The sequence below is a fragment of the Panthera uncia genome, chromosome A2 (genome assembly GCF_023721935.1).
Source record: "Panthera uncia isolate 11264 chromosome A2, Puncia_PCG_1.0, whole genome shotgun sequence".
Taxonomy (NCBI): domain Eukaryota; kingdom Metazoa; phylum Chordata; class Mammalia; order Carnivora; family Felidae; genus Panthera; species Panthera uncia.
The window spans coordinates 71,213,165-71,225,698 of NC_064816.1; the positions used below are offsets into that span (position 1 = coordinate 71,213,165).

Genomic DNA, 12,534 nt, shown 5'->3' on the forward strand with positions numbered 1-12,534 from the left:
GGTTTGGCATTTGTAGAATAGTTGAATGATGATCCTATGTGGATCCCATCAATGAATTTTTATTAACATCCAGGCACACTGAGAAAAGTAAACAGGGTCTAAAATTGAACCCAAACAAGCACATGTTGGGACTTGAGCCTGTTGTATCTAGCCATGGTGACCTTGGGCACAGGTGCATTGGGGCGGTTCAGAGGCCACTCATTCCCGTCCTGCTAAGCTGTGTCTTCCCCAAATCTGACTGTTGGTAGTTGGGTCTCTTCCTCTTGGTGTCCTACTGAGGCTCCAAAGCACCCCTATCTTCCTACCACAAACATAAATCTTTTTTTTTTTAATATTTAGGTTTTTTTTAATGCTTATTTATTTTTGAGAGAGAGAGACAGAGCATGAGTTGGGGAGGGGTAGAGAGAAAGGAGACACAGAATCCGAAGCAGGCTCTAGGCTCTGAGCTGTCAGCACAGAGCCCGACGCGGGGCTTGAACTCACAAACCGTGAGATCATGACCAAAGTTGGTCTCTTAACCGACTAAGCCACCCAGGTGCCCCCACAAACAGGAATCTTCTGAGCCACTATTTTCAACTTAGTTATGTAATGTAGGAAGCTTTACACTTATTTAAGGTAAAGGATTTTGAACCTCGAGAGGTCTCCCCAAGCTCATACTGTCATGCAGCCTTTTCTGTGGCCCTGGCTCCCCTTCCATGGTTACACCACACCTTCTGCATGGCTGTCTGTGGCAGCCAACTCAGAAAACACATTTCAAGTTCTCTCTCTCTCTTTCTCCCTCCCTCTCATACCCATTCCGACGGGGCCTAAAATCAAGACGACAGAAAATATTGAATGTGGTTTAAATTTACTGGCTCATTTCCTATACATCTACTCTGTCTTCTTAAAGACGTAAGTACTGGTATATTTTCTGGTTAAGCCAATCTGCATAACTATGATAAAAATAAAAACTCATGTACCTGAATGGCATAGTGTGACAGCATCACAGAACTATATAGACGAACAGGACCTTCGGGATCACTAGCTCATTTTGCCACCTCTGGAAGGATAAATGACAGAAGACCGTAATGTGGTCGGGTCCAAGTTCAAATTCTACCTCTGCCACTTACCAGCTGAGTGGTCTTGACCAAATTAAAGTTCTGAGCCTCAGTTTTCTCATCTGTGACCATAGCACCTATCTCAGGACTATAGGGCACATAAAGCAAACTGATGAGAACAATGCCTTCCTTTTAAAGTGGGTTCCAGAGATGCTCGGTTCTCAAGGTAGCCAGAGGTAGGAAGTTGAAGTACATATTATGCGTTGGAAGAGGACTCAAAGGTAATCACTAGCATTATATTTTTTTTAAATTTTTTTAACGTTTTTTTTTAAATTTAGTTTTGAGATAGAGAGAGACAGAGCATGAACAGGGGAGGGTCAGAGAGAGGGAGACACAGAATCTGAAACAGGCTCCAGGCTCTGAGCCGTCAGCACAGAGCTCGACGCGGGGCTCGAACTCACGGATCGCGAGATCATGACCTGAGCCGAAGTCGGCCGCTTAACCGACTGAGCCACCCAGGCGCCCCAATCACTAGCATTATATACTTCATAAAGTGACATCAGGAGGGAGCAGAGGCGTTAGGGAGGAATGTGACATTTTGGAGATGCCCGGCTGAACGGAGAAAAGCTGGTGAAGCGGGAAGAGCCTCTGGTTATAACACGTTTCTGGCAGGACAGACAACCTGGTTGAGCCCTGGCTGGTGGCAGAATTAGTGATCCCAGAACTCTTGCCTCGAATTGTCTCCCTGGCAGCTTTTGTTGTTGGCTGGAGGAGGCAGGAGACAGACCTGTGGGGTGTGTGTGTGTGTGTGTGTGTGTGTGTACATGCACACGCATGCACACAGGCTCCCACCCCCACTGGCATCCCACCGGGCCTGAGGCTATAGTTATGTTCACAAGCTGGGGAAGCGCTGGGCATGTGGGCTCTGCACAGTTTATAACAAAGCTGGGAGCTGGCGTGGGCAAACGGCTGAAATGCTCCCAAAGGAGCAGAGGAGGCTGTTAGAGAGTGAGGATCTGGAGCAGCCTGGTGAAGGGCAGAAGGTTTTAGTACATACACAAGGATGCACTTGGCAGAGAAATGCCAGAGGGGGTTGGCGGTGAGGTGGAGGGATTGGGAAGTCGTGGTTGGGGAGGAGAAAGGCTTCATTCAGAGAAACAAGGGGCAAGTGTAGGAGCCAAGCTGGTGCTTGGCTGGGCTTTTCCGGGTCCCATACTTCGGCTCTCAGGGCCTGGGAAATTGGGAATGCACACGCCAGGCCACTTGTGTGTCCCGAGGCCACCTGATCATCACTGACTTCAGGGGCTCCCCTGACCTTTGCCCTTGGGAAGTCCTCAAGGAGGAATTTGGCCCCAACATGGTCAGGGCTGGGCACATCCCCAAGCTTGTTTGCACAACACTGGGCCATCTCCAGGCTTTCTTCTTGCCTTTGACCTTCCACACACCCTGAACGACCTTGACACCTCCCTACTAGGGCCAGAGAGGCAATTACTTTTCTCTCTCCTCGAGGGGAAGTTAGGATGGTCTATTTTCTAAGGTCAGGAAACTTCTCAACACAAAGTCAGGCTAAAGAACTTATCCAGGATTACATCTGAAGAAATAGTTAATTGGCTTAGAAAACTGTTTACATTTTAGTATTAGCCTCATTACAGGACAACATTGAGACAAGAAAATAAAAATCAGCCACTCCGAAGTTCATAGACTGTATTGTTATGAAGGCAGAGTTGGCTGCAGTTTTTTGTTGTTGTTGTTGTTGTTGTTGTTTGTTTGTTTTTAATCAATCTGTGGTCTTTAAATGTCTCTGCTTAACATGGCTTCTAGATAATCATCCAACTTTTGATGGAGTGATTACCAGGTAATGCTATCAAATAACAATCATGATTAAACAAGTTACATGAACCCTCAGGCCCTGAAGCAATTTCTGTGAAGAATGAGTTTGGCCTTCAAATGGCATAATAAGAAAAAAATTAGGTGCAATTCACCCTGAACAGTATGTTATGCTGGGAGAAGGGTAATATGTTTACCCATTCTGAACAGTTACAAATGGCCTACAATTAGCTTTCTTTCTTTTCAGCTTCCTTTCTTCTCATTTATGTTTCCTTTCTTCTCATTTCTTTGTCACATGAAATGAGCGAGGTAGTTTATAGCTGCCACTGTGATTCTATGTCCACCTGGACCACTTTAGAACATCACAAATTCTGCCCCCTTCCCGGTCCCCCATTTTTTACCATCAAGAATTAAAATACACAAAACAGGCAGAAGACGGTTTGCGGCTATGGGTGATTTTTATACCTGAGATGTCAAAAAGCTGCTAAAGGTAATTGAGCTCGGTAGGAAATTAGCAAGGAACAATTGTGTTACCACACTCCCGACTGTCCTAGATGAGTCTCTGTGGATTGAAACCACCAGAAAAAAAGATGGGTTGACTGATTTATCATATGCAAGTTTCAAGCATAAGATTCTTTTTTCTTTTTTAATTTTTTTTAACATTTATTTTTGAGAGACAGAGAGAGAAACAATGCATGAAAAGGGGCGGGGCAGAGAGAGGGAGACACAGAATCCTAAGCAGGCTGCAGGCTCTGGGCTGTCAGCACAGAGCCCTACGCAGGGCTCAAACCCACAAACCATGAGACCATGACCTGAGCTGAAGTCAGACACTTAACCAACTGAGCCACCCAGGCACCCCACAGGCATACGATTCTTAAAATGTGGAACTTGAGGCTCACGCCAGCTAGCAATGAGAACAGAATGACGTGAAGCATGGAGTAAAAGCCATGTATAAATTTGCTGATTAAAATCCAAAGCTTCAGAATACAGGTATTGTTAATATTCCTTCCGATTTTTCTCACCTACACCTGGGAAATGTTTTCACAAAGTATAAGGCAAATCTGCCCCCTTCAAATCCGAGTACTCCTTCAAGAGGAGTATGCTGTCCTCTCTGCACATTTGTTTCTATTTTTGGAAGGAAGCAAGTGAAAAAGTAACAATATGGAACTATTGTTTCTATCATGAGTTATAGTCATAACTGCGTTATCTACATGATATCATCTGAAAGTTAATTCCACCACCCAAGGATCTGAGAGGTAAGAACATTTGCTATCCATACCTCCATGTAGTCTTAATTCACTATAAGTTCCCTCTCTACAGAAAATCTGGCACGGGTACAAAATGGTGGACCTAATAATTTAGTTTCAAAATTGTGGATGTGCATAGCATTAAGCACTGGCATTTTCTTTTGACAATTTTTTGTTGCCTTTGCATGAAAGTTGCAAATGTCTGAAAGCTGTTAGATACGTGAAAACATGTCTATGGAAAAGAATAAAAATAGAATAAGTGTGGGGGTGCAGTGCACATATAAATTTCCCCTATTCTCATTCTGCCTCCCAGGGACACAAAGGTTCGGTAATGTGTATCTTCTGAGTGGAACGTGTGATGCTGCATGTGATTTTTATTCCAATGCATAAACATTATCTTTTTATTTTAGGTGTTTAAAGCACGGGGTTGCAGTTTAAGTCTCTATTTTAAGCCCATTTGTGTGACCTTCTTAATTTTGCTCTGTATTTCCCAGCAGGCGTCTGCTGAAAGCTTGCTAGGTATGCACGGAGTCTAAGGGTATGCCTTTCACACGCACCCACAGCTGGTTTGGGGGTGCATATCACGTGGAGGCACTGTGGAGGCCGTTTGAAGAAGGGCGATTATGGTTTTTGTCACTGGATAACGGGTAATGATTTTCAGATGGGCAGCAGAAAAGTGGAAAACCAACCCAAACAGTAATTTAGAATTTCACTGTGTTAGGAAGATGTTATCCCCCTTTCAAAAATTGAAAATTATGTGTAAGCCTATATTATTTGAAATTCTAACTAGGCTTTACAATGGCTGATATTATCTAGGTTTTCCAGAACTCAAGTTACTCCTGACTCCAGTATTTCCCTAAAGTATTAGGAAGGATGTCAGTCACTATAAGAGGAAGTGGAAAGTCTCCACCTGTACCTTCCCTCGAGAACCCATTCTCCTTCGTTGTCTAGGCTACCTTTCCCAAAATATAAATACGTGTGGTTGCTGAGCTTAGCGCTGGCTTGGAAACAAACAGATGTGACAGCCTGCATTTGAGAGGGTCTGGTGGGAGTTCCTCATGAGAGAGCTGGTAAACTTTTAGGTGCCTACACGCCATTTTGTGATGGACTTCCATGGCTTGTGTAAGTGTTCTATTCGCTGCTGTAACAAATTACACAAACAGCAGTATAAACAACGCGAATTTTGTTATCTTAGCTATCTGGAGGTCAAACGTCCCAAGCAGGTTTTACGGAGCTAGAATCAAGGTGTGGACAGAGCTGAGTTCCTTCTGCAGGCTCCAGGACAGCATCAGCTTTTGAGCTTTGTCCGGCTTCCAGGGAATCCTGACATTGCTTGGCTCATAGCCCCCTTCCTCCAGCTTCAAAACCAGCAGCGGTAGGGCGAGTCTTCTCTCATCACACACCCTTCTTTAACTCTGGCTCTGTTTCCACCTCCCTCTTCTGCTTTTAAAGGGCCCTTGCGATTGCACCCACCCAATGATCCAGGATAGTTTCCCCATCTTAAAGTCAGCAGATTAACAACCTTGATTCCATATACAACCTTCATTCCTCTTTGCCATGTAACACAACATGGTCACGGGTTCCAGGAATGAAGACATAGACATCTTTGTGGGGGTGGGAAGCATTATTCTGCCTATTACAAGGAGACATAATATGGAGCATTCTGGTCTTCCTGGCTCATCTCTTTCCCCTAAAGAATTGGCAGCCTCTCTCTTTTCTTCCCTTAGTCTTATGCCATGCTCTCTTGGGGATTTCAATACCCAGGTCTTCCTTTGCTCCCTGGCCTTTGAGCACATTGTTCTTTTGCTCCATCAGATTCCATCCATTCTGGTACTTTTTACTAGGTAACCAGGACTTTGGTACTTGGTACTCAGTACTCTTGGTACTTGGTACTAGGTACTTGTTGAGGGCCTACCTTGTGCAAGGCCAGGTGCTTTATGAAACAGATGTCGATAATAAGCCACTAGTGATGAAAGCTATGAATGAGGAAAATGGCAGAGACCAGGAAAGAGGAGTGGAGCAGATGATCTCATGTGGACTAAAGACGCATCAATAGGGATTCAAGGGACCTACGTGGAAAGCACAGAAATCATTCCTGTACTTGTAACCCTTCGAATCCCTCAACCCACTGAGACCCCGTTTCATATCCTTAGGTGATTTCCGATTGTGTCCACTCGTTCAGCAAGCATGTGCCTGGAACCGAGCTAGAAGCCAGGAAAACAGAAGGATACCCTTGATCCCCTGAAGGAACTCACAGTCCAAAAATTGGGAGGGGGGAGGGGCTGTTTTTAAAGGTTGGGGGGGAGACAGAGATACACAGGCCACCTTCTTCAAATGAAGTCACCTGGAGTCTCACCTCGGATTTGGACAGGTGCAGGCCTGAAATGTCCTTCCTCGCCCAGGAAGATATTGTCATTTCCAAGTTAGACACGTTACAAACAATGATTTGTCTGGTGATTGGTTAGTCCAGAGCAGGCATTTAGCTGGTTTAATTTTTAAATAACTTGATCTCAAACCTTTTTACTTCCCCAAGTAGTTTACATTCTGCTCCATTTCCCAAAATATTAAGACCAGAGTCATTTATTATTAATTTCCCAAACATTTATTGACCACCAAATATGTGTCAGATTCTGAGCCTGACACCAGACACACAAAGATGAAAAAGGCTTGCTTCTTTGTCCTGAATTATAACACAGAGAATAAAGTGTTTTCTTTCCATTAGACATGTCGATTAATTTAGTGGACTGTATTCTCCTCCATTTGGTGAAAATATACTTTTATAATTCAGCGTTTCTATCTAGGCTTTGTAAAACTTTCTTCTAACCTAATAGCTGTGATTTTCTGATTCCCAATATATTATTCCCAATGCAAAGAATTTCAATAGTAGCAAATGTTTAAAATTAAGTGAGAAGTTCACTTGTACTTTAATTTTTAAAAAACTACATTAATTCTCAGAAGTTGTAATAATTTCTTTAAAACCAAAGTTTATTTCTTAAGAGGGCTTCAGACTACCTTGTCTTTTCTTTTTTTTAAAGTTTTTTAAAAAATATTTACTTATTTTTGAGAGAGAGAGACAGAGCATGAGTGGGGGGCGGGGCAGAGAGACACAGAATCTGAAGCAGGTTCCAGGCTCTGAGCTGTCAGCAGAGAGCCTGATGTGGGGCTCGAACTCACAAACTGCAAGATCGTGACCTGAGCCAAAGTCGGATGCTCAAGTGACTGAGCCACCCAGGTGCCCCCAGACTACCTTTTCTAATTTGTAGGCTCCATCATTAGTCAAAGGACACATTCACACCCTCAGAATTGGCTATAGCTGTTTTCTAAATCTGCCGTATTATTTACATTCCCTGTAGATTAATCTGGGCTCAAAAATGACCTGGATCGGTGGGGTAGAATTACAAGATCTTGAAATGTTCTAGATTTTGAAATATCTAGAGTTTATGGCCCTGCTGGAGCCGTAAACTGGCCTCATGAAGCCTCCATGATATTCCAGGTCACAATTCTCTCCTAGAAATGTATGTGTTGCAGCTGAAATAAATGAGGAGGATCAATCATATTTCTTCCTGAGGGGCACCTCAGTGACTTGGTTGGTTAAGCATCTGACTCTCGATCTCAGCTCTTGATCTGATGGTCATGAGTTCAAGCCCTGTGTTGGGCTCTGTGAAGCCTTCTTAGAAAAAAAAAATACATATTTCTTTCTGATATTTGATATTAGGAACTGAAAGACCTTTTGGGATGGGCACTGAAGCTGAAGTTACAAAAAGAAGCCAGAAAGCAAACTGAGGATGACCCAAATGGCCAGAGAAGCCAACAGTGTAGGACAATTATAAATAGTTGGAGTTCTACAGTTTGGAGAACGAGGGGAAGGGGAGCATGGAGAGAAGCCAGAATGCTGTGAGAAGGAACGTGCAGGCCCCTGGAGGCTCACTGTGGGTTCCAAATGGTTCCTCAGAGTTGGTTCCCTGAGATTCAACTGTGCTGCTGTTTCTTGCCTATATTCGCAAGAGCCTCGTGTACATCCAAACTGGAGTCCCTCTTACCTGAAGCAACTTGAGTGAATGAATCTCTGCTTCTCAAACAAGACGAGCCAGACGAACACGGAAATGGGGGGGGGGGGCGGCTATTCAAGCTCTCTCATCTTAAGTACCTTGATTCTCCCATCTGACAGACAACTTTGTTGTACTATGGCTGCCTTCTGTTTGGGAGGAATGGGGCCAAGAAGATTATAGCTCGCTGGTTATTAGACTGTTGGAAATATCGTAGCAAAAAAAAGAAAAAGCAAGGGGCGCCTGGGTGGCTCAGTCAGCTAAGCATCTGACGCTTGGTTTCTGCTCAGGTCGTGATCTCACAGTTCATGGTTTCAAGCCCCACGTTGGGCTCTGGGCTGGCAAAGGGGAGCCTGCTTGGGATTGTCTGTCTCCCTCTCTCTCTGCCCCATCTCAACTTGCGCACTCTCTCTCAAAAATAAACATTAAAAAAAAAAAAGCAAATCCCTTCGTCATTGGCTTCCAAATTACTCAGTGTTCCATCTTTTCTGCAAACATTTGTGCAAGGGTCTGTGTCAGGGGTCACGAATCCAGAGAGGAACGAGCCGGTGCCTGTCCTGGAGATAGCCAGCCTCTGGGAAGGGATTGGGGAGATTGCACAGTGAGAATATTATGACACAAAGCAGCAGGTGCAGTGATGGAAGGAAGCCTAGATCAACAAACACTCCCCTTGTGCCAATTTTCCGATGAACCTCAAGTGCATACTGACTTTCCAACGGGCTCACGGCAACTCCTCGCAGTTCACCGCCAGGTACTTACAAATGCATTCCGGGAAAAGTAGATTTTAGCAAATCAGTGGGGATGAATTCAGATAAAGAGGCAGAATTTTGATAATGACTGAATGCCAGGAGAAAAAAAGTATGGTTTGGTGACCTTCGTGGAGAAGCATAATAGGAACCTGTTAACTTCATCCTCAACTTAGAAGGGAGAGGAAGGTACAGGTTGCTTCCCAGTGTCCCATTTTCTGAGGTTGCTCTAGGCATCTCTGTGTCTCCTCGCCCCCCTGCTCCAAGCCTCCCTCTACCGGCTCCACCACCTTGACTGAGACTGGGGGCCCTGGCTTCCCAATATTGTGACCTACATTACACGCTTCTCACTCCGGTGCCGGCGGCCGGCAGTTGTGATCGGCTGCTGTTCTGGGGTTGGTAGCAATTCTGTAATTTCATTCCCTCATTAGAAGGTGTGTGTTTATTTATTAAAGGTGCACACTGCCCAAAGGCAATGAACAAAAAAAAATATAGAAATACCAAAATTAAATAAAGGCTATTATTGCTGTTATTTTATAAAGCTTGTCTATCACAAGCCACCGTGTACCTTTATAGAACAGACGCTCTGTTAACCAGATACTCCCCGGCACCTTGGTCGGCAAACTTCGCACCTGCTCTGCTTCCTGCCTCTGTCAGGTACACAGGTCCTCTTTATCTGAGGCTGTCACGTGAGGCAAAGAAGGCAGAAGACGCGTCTAGAGTCTTGTACCTTCCAGGAAATTCTGCAGCCTCCAAACCTCGCCTCCTAGGAGTGCCCCCAGGGGGTCTTTCTATGAGCTCAAACACCCTGGAGCAGCATCCTAGGGACTGGAAGGACATTTCTACTTCCAAATGGGTTCTTTCCTCCGTTGGGTAAAGAAGCACAGGGAGCGATTTAGTCTCCTTTTACTATACGGCTATTGATGCAATGCTCACAAGGGCACCGTCTCTGGAGCTGGGAGGCCAGCAGGGAGCACACACATTTCGCAGGGGAGGCAGACAATGGACAGACACTCAGAGAAATGTACAGTCTGTCACACGGTGTTAAGAGCTATGGTTAAAAGTAAAGCAGGGAGAGGCCATCGGGTGTGCCAGTGGGACTGGAGGGTGCCCTCTTCTACAGCGTAGTTCAGGAAGGTCTCACTGAAAAGATGCCAATCAGCAGATCCCTGGAGACACTGAGGAAGAGACCCATGCTGGCATTGGAGAGAAAAGCATTCCAAGGGAGGGGAAGGGGAACAGCAAACACAAGACTCTGAACACATGCGAACAAAAGCATAGGTTGTGTGTTTTTCCAAACACAAGTGTTGGCATTTGTAAATACCTAGCTCCTGGCTGGCACTTAATAAGCAGTAGTCTCATCCCCACCCCTTGGTCTCTGTTTGTCTTTCTCTCCTAACACAGACACACAGACACAGACACACAGACACACACACCCCACAGCCGGTTGGATCTGGGATCAGAAGAGGCTCTGGGAAGCTGTTTTGGCAGCATCCCATAATGTTCATTCCTAAATATCTGTAAGAGCAGGAAATGTTTTAGGGTTGCTCAAAAACGTGTGTGTATGCGTGTGTGTGTGTGTGTGTGTGTGTGTGTGTGTGTGTTTCTGGTGACTGTGGAGAGGCTATAAAACCTATGGACGTAAATTTTGCAACGGGCTTTAGGAGAATCCTAGCCTCCGCCCCTCTGGCTCAGTGGGGCTGGACCCACATTCGGATGACAGGTAAAGGGAAGCCCATTGAGGTATTAGCCCCGTGATGAGAAGCGCTGAGAAACCCACCAGGGGCGGGGCTTGTGGGACAGACTCTGGCCACTAAGTCATTAATTTCCTTCCCTACTATTTGCTGATCTCTCTACAGAGACTTGAGGAGAATGAGAGGGCGCAGAGGACAGCCATGCACTCAGAAGGATGTAGAGATGGCCATCACATTCCAGATAGGCCACTGGACAGAGAAGAGCAATTTTTAGACACAGGGACGGGTTCGAGGCAGCGGGCACTGAAGTGAACCACTGCAGATTCTGCTACCAGCCCTTTGATGTCGTTGAGCCTTCTATTTTTTTCCTTTGGTTATAATCAAATTTCATGGGGGGGGGGGGGACAAAAGGGGCAAAAAAAAAAAAAAAAAAAGTGACAGAAAAGAAGACAGGAAAGAAAGAAAAGAAGAAGGGACCCCCGCTTCCCCAGACAACCTCTTCCCAGGCTGGTGGTCTGGGAAGCAGATTCTGGTGTCTGGGAGGTACACGATCTTAGCATCTGTCCTGGCCCCCACATCTGAGGGACCTATCTCCCAGGATCCAGAATTGAGACTGCATTTCCTAAATGCAAAAGGATCCTCAGAGTGGGGTGCTCAGCTGGGCCCAGGAGCCATCTTTTCCCTTTTTAACATTACAGCAGCCTCATTTTTTTTTTTGTTTAAAATTTTTTTAATGTTTATTTTTGAGGAGAGACAGACAGAGTGAGATGGGGAGGGACAGAGACAGAGGGACACAGAATCCAAGCAGGCTCCAGGTTCTGAGCTGTCAGCACAGAGCCCAACTCGGGGCTCAAACCCATGGATGGTGAGATCATGACCTGAGCTGAAGTCAGACACTTAATCCGACTGAGCCACCCAGGCGCCCCTAAAACAGCCTCATTTTGACCAGTAGGTACTTGAGCAAATTTCCAGGGTAGGAGACCATCAAATAAAGCATTAGCAAGAAAGTTTAGCATAGTCTCCACAGACTTTTAGTTTCCTGCAAGGAGACAAGCCTGGCCTTTCTCCCCCCTCACACTTCAGCCTGAGAACAGACTCTTCTCCGAGCTTGGCTCACCAGTATCATTTTGCTCATTCTCCTTGGCCAAAACTCATTTCAGAGAACACTGCTCGCTATAATAACTTTGCTTTTAAGTAGAAATATCTCCTGTGATGCCATCAACTGGAAATAAAAAGAATAATTTTCAAAACTCTTTTCAAACAACCAGCAGCACTGATGAGGCCAATCACAAAAAGCAAGCAGCTGCCACCGGCAGGCGGATATTAAAAGAATTAAAAATGATGGTGTCTGTGTCCCCTTCCTGAGCACTGGACAAATTCCAGATGAATGCACATCCACTTCTCTCTCTCTCTCTCTCTCTCTCTCTCTCTCTCTCTCTCTAAATCGTATCGTGCTTACATTCACCATAAGCTAATATGTCTCCTATGTGTGAAGTTGGTCTCCTTTATAAGATACTGAAGTTTGAAGTGCTTTATTCCAGCGTTAGCTCCTCTCTTCCCCCAGGTTAGCAAGCTTCAAGGTGAGTGTTATTACTGCTATTCCAAATGGTTACACAAAAGGAAAAAGTGAATACATTTGCAATTATTCATTAGAGCAAGTCTCTTGTTTTGTACCATGATTTTTATTTAAAATGAGACAGTGTTCTCCTTCTGGTTGACTCTATCTGGCTAACAGGGTTTTGTTTTTTGGTTTTTTTCTCTCCCTTTAAATAGATAATTTCCCTTCTTTGGGCTCACTCAATTTGGGAATTCTTCCCATCATAATAGAAGCTTATTACATCAAATTGCCGAAGTTTGTGTGACAGGGCAGGGTGGCTGTGACGGAGCCATCCTGACACCTGGGATAAGGTGGTATCAGACCCTTGGGGGTAGGATTA

The 12,534-nt window shown here is 45.0% G+C and overlaps 1 protein-coding gene across 1 annotated transcript in view; it reads right to left on the reverse strand.

Annotated features, from left to right (window-relative positions):
* The window catches only part of POU6F2 (POU class 6 homeobox 2), a 461,044-nt gene that overhangs the window by 196,759 nt on the left and 251,751 nt on the right, over positions 1–12,534 (reverse strand). The gene's annotated exons all lie outside the window — the stretch shown is intronic.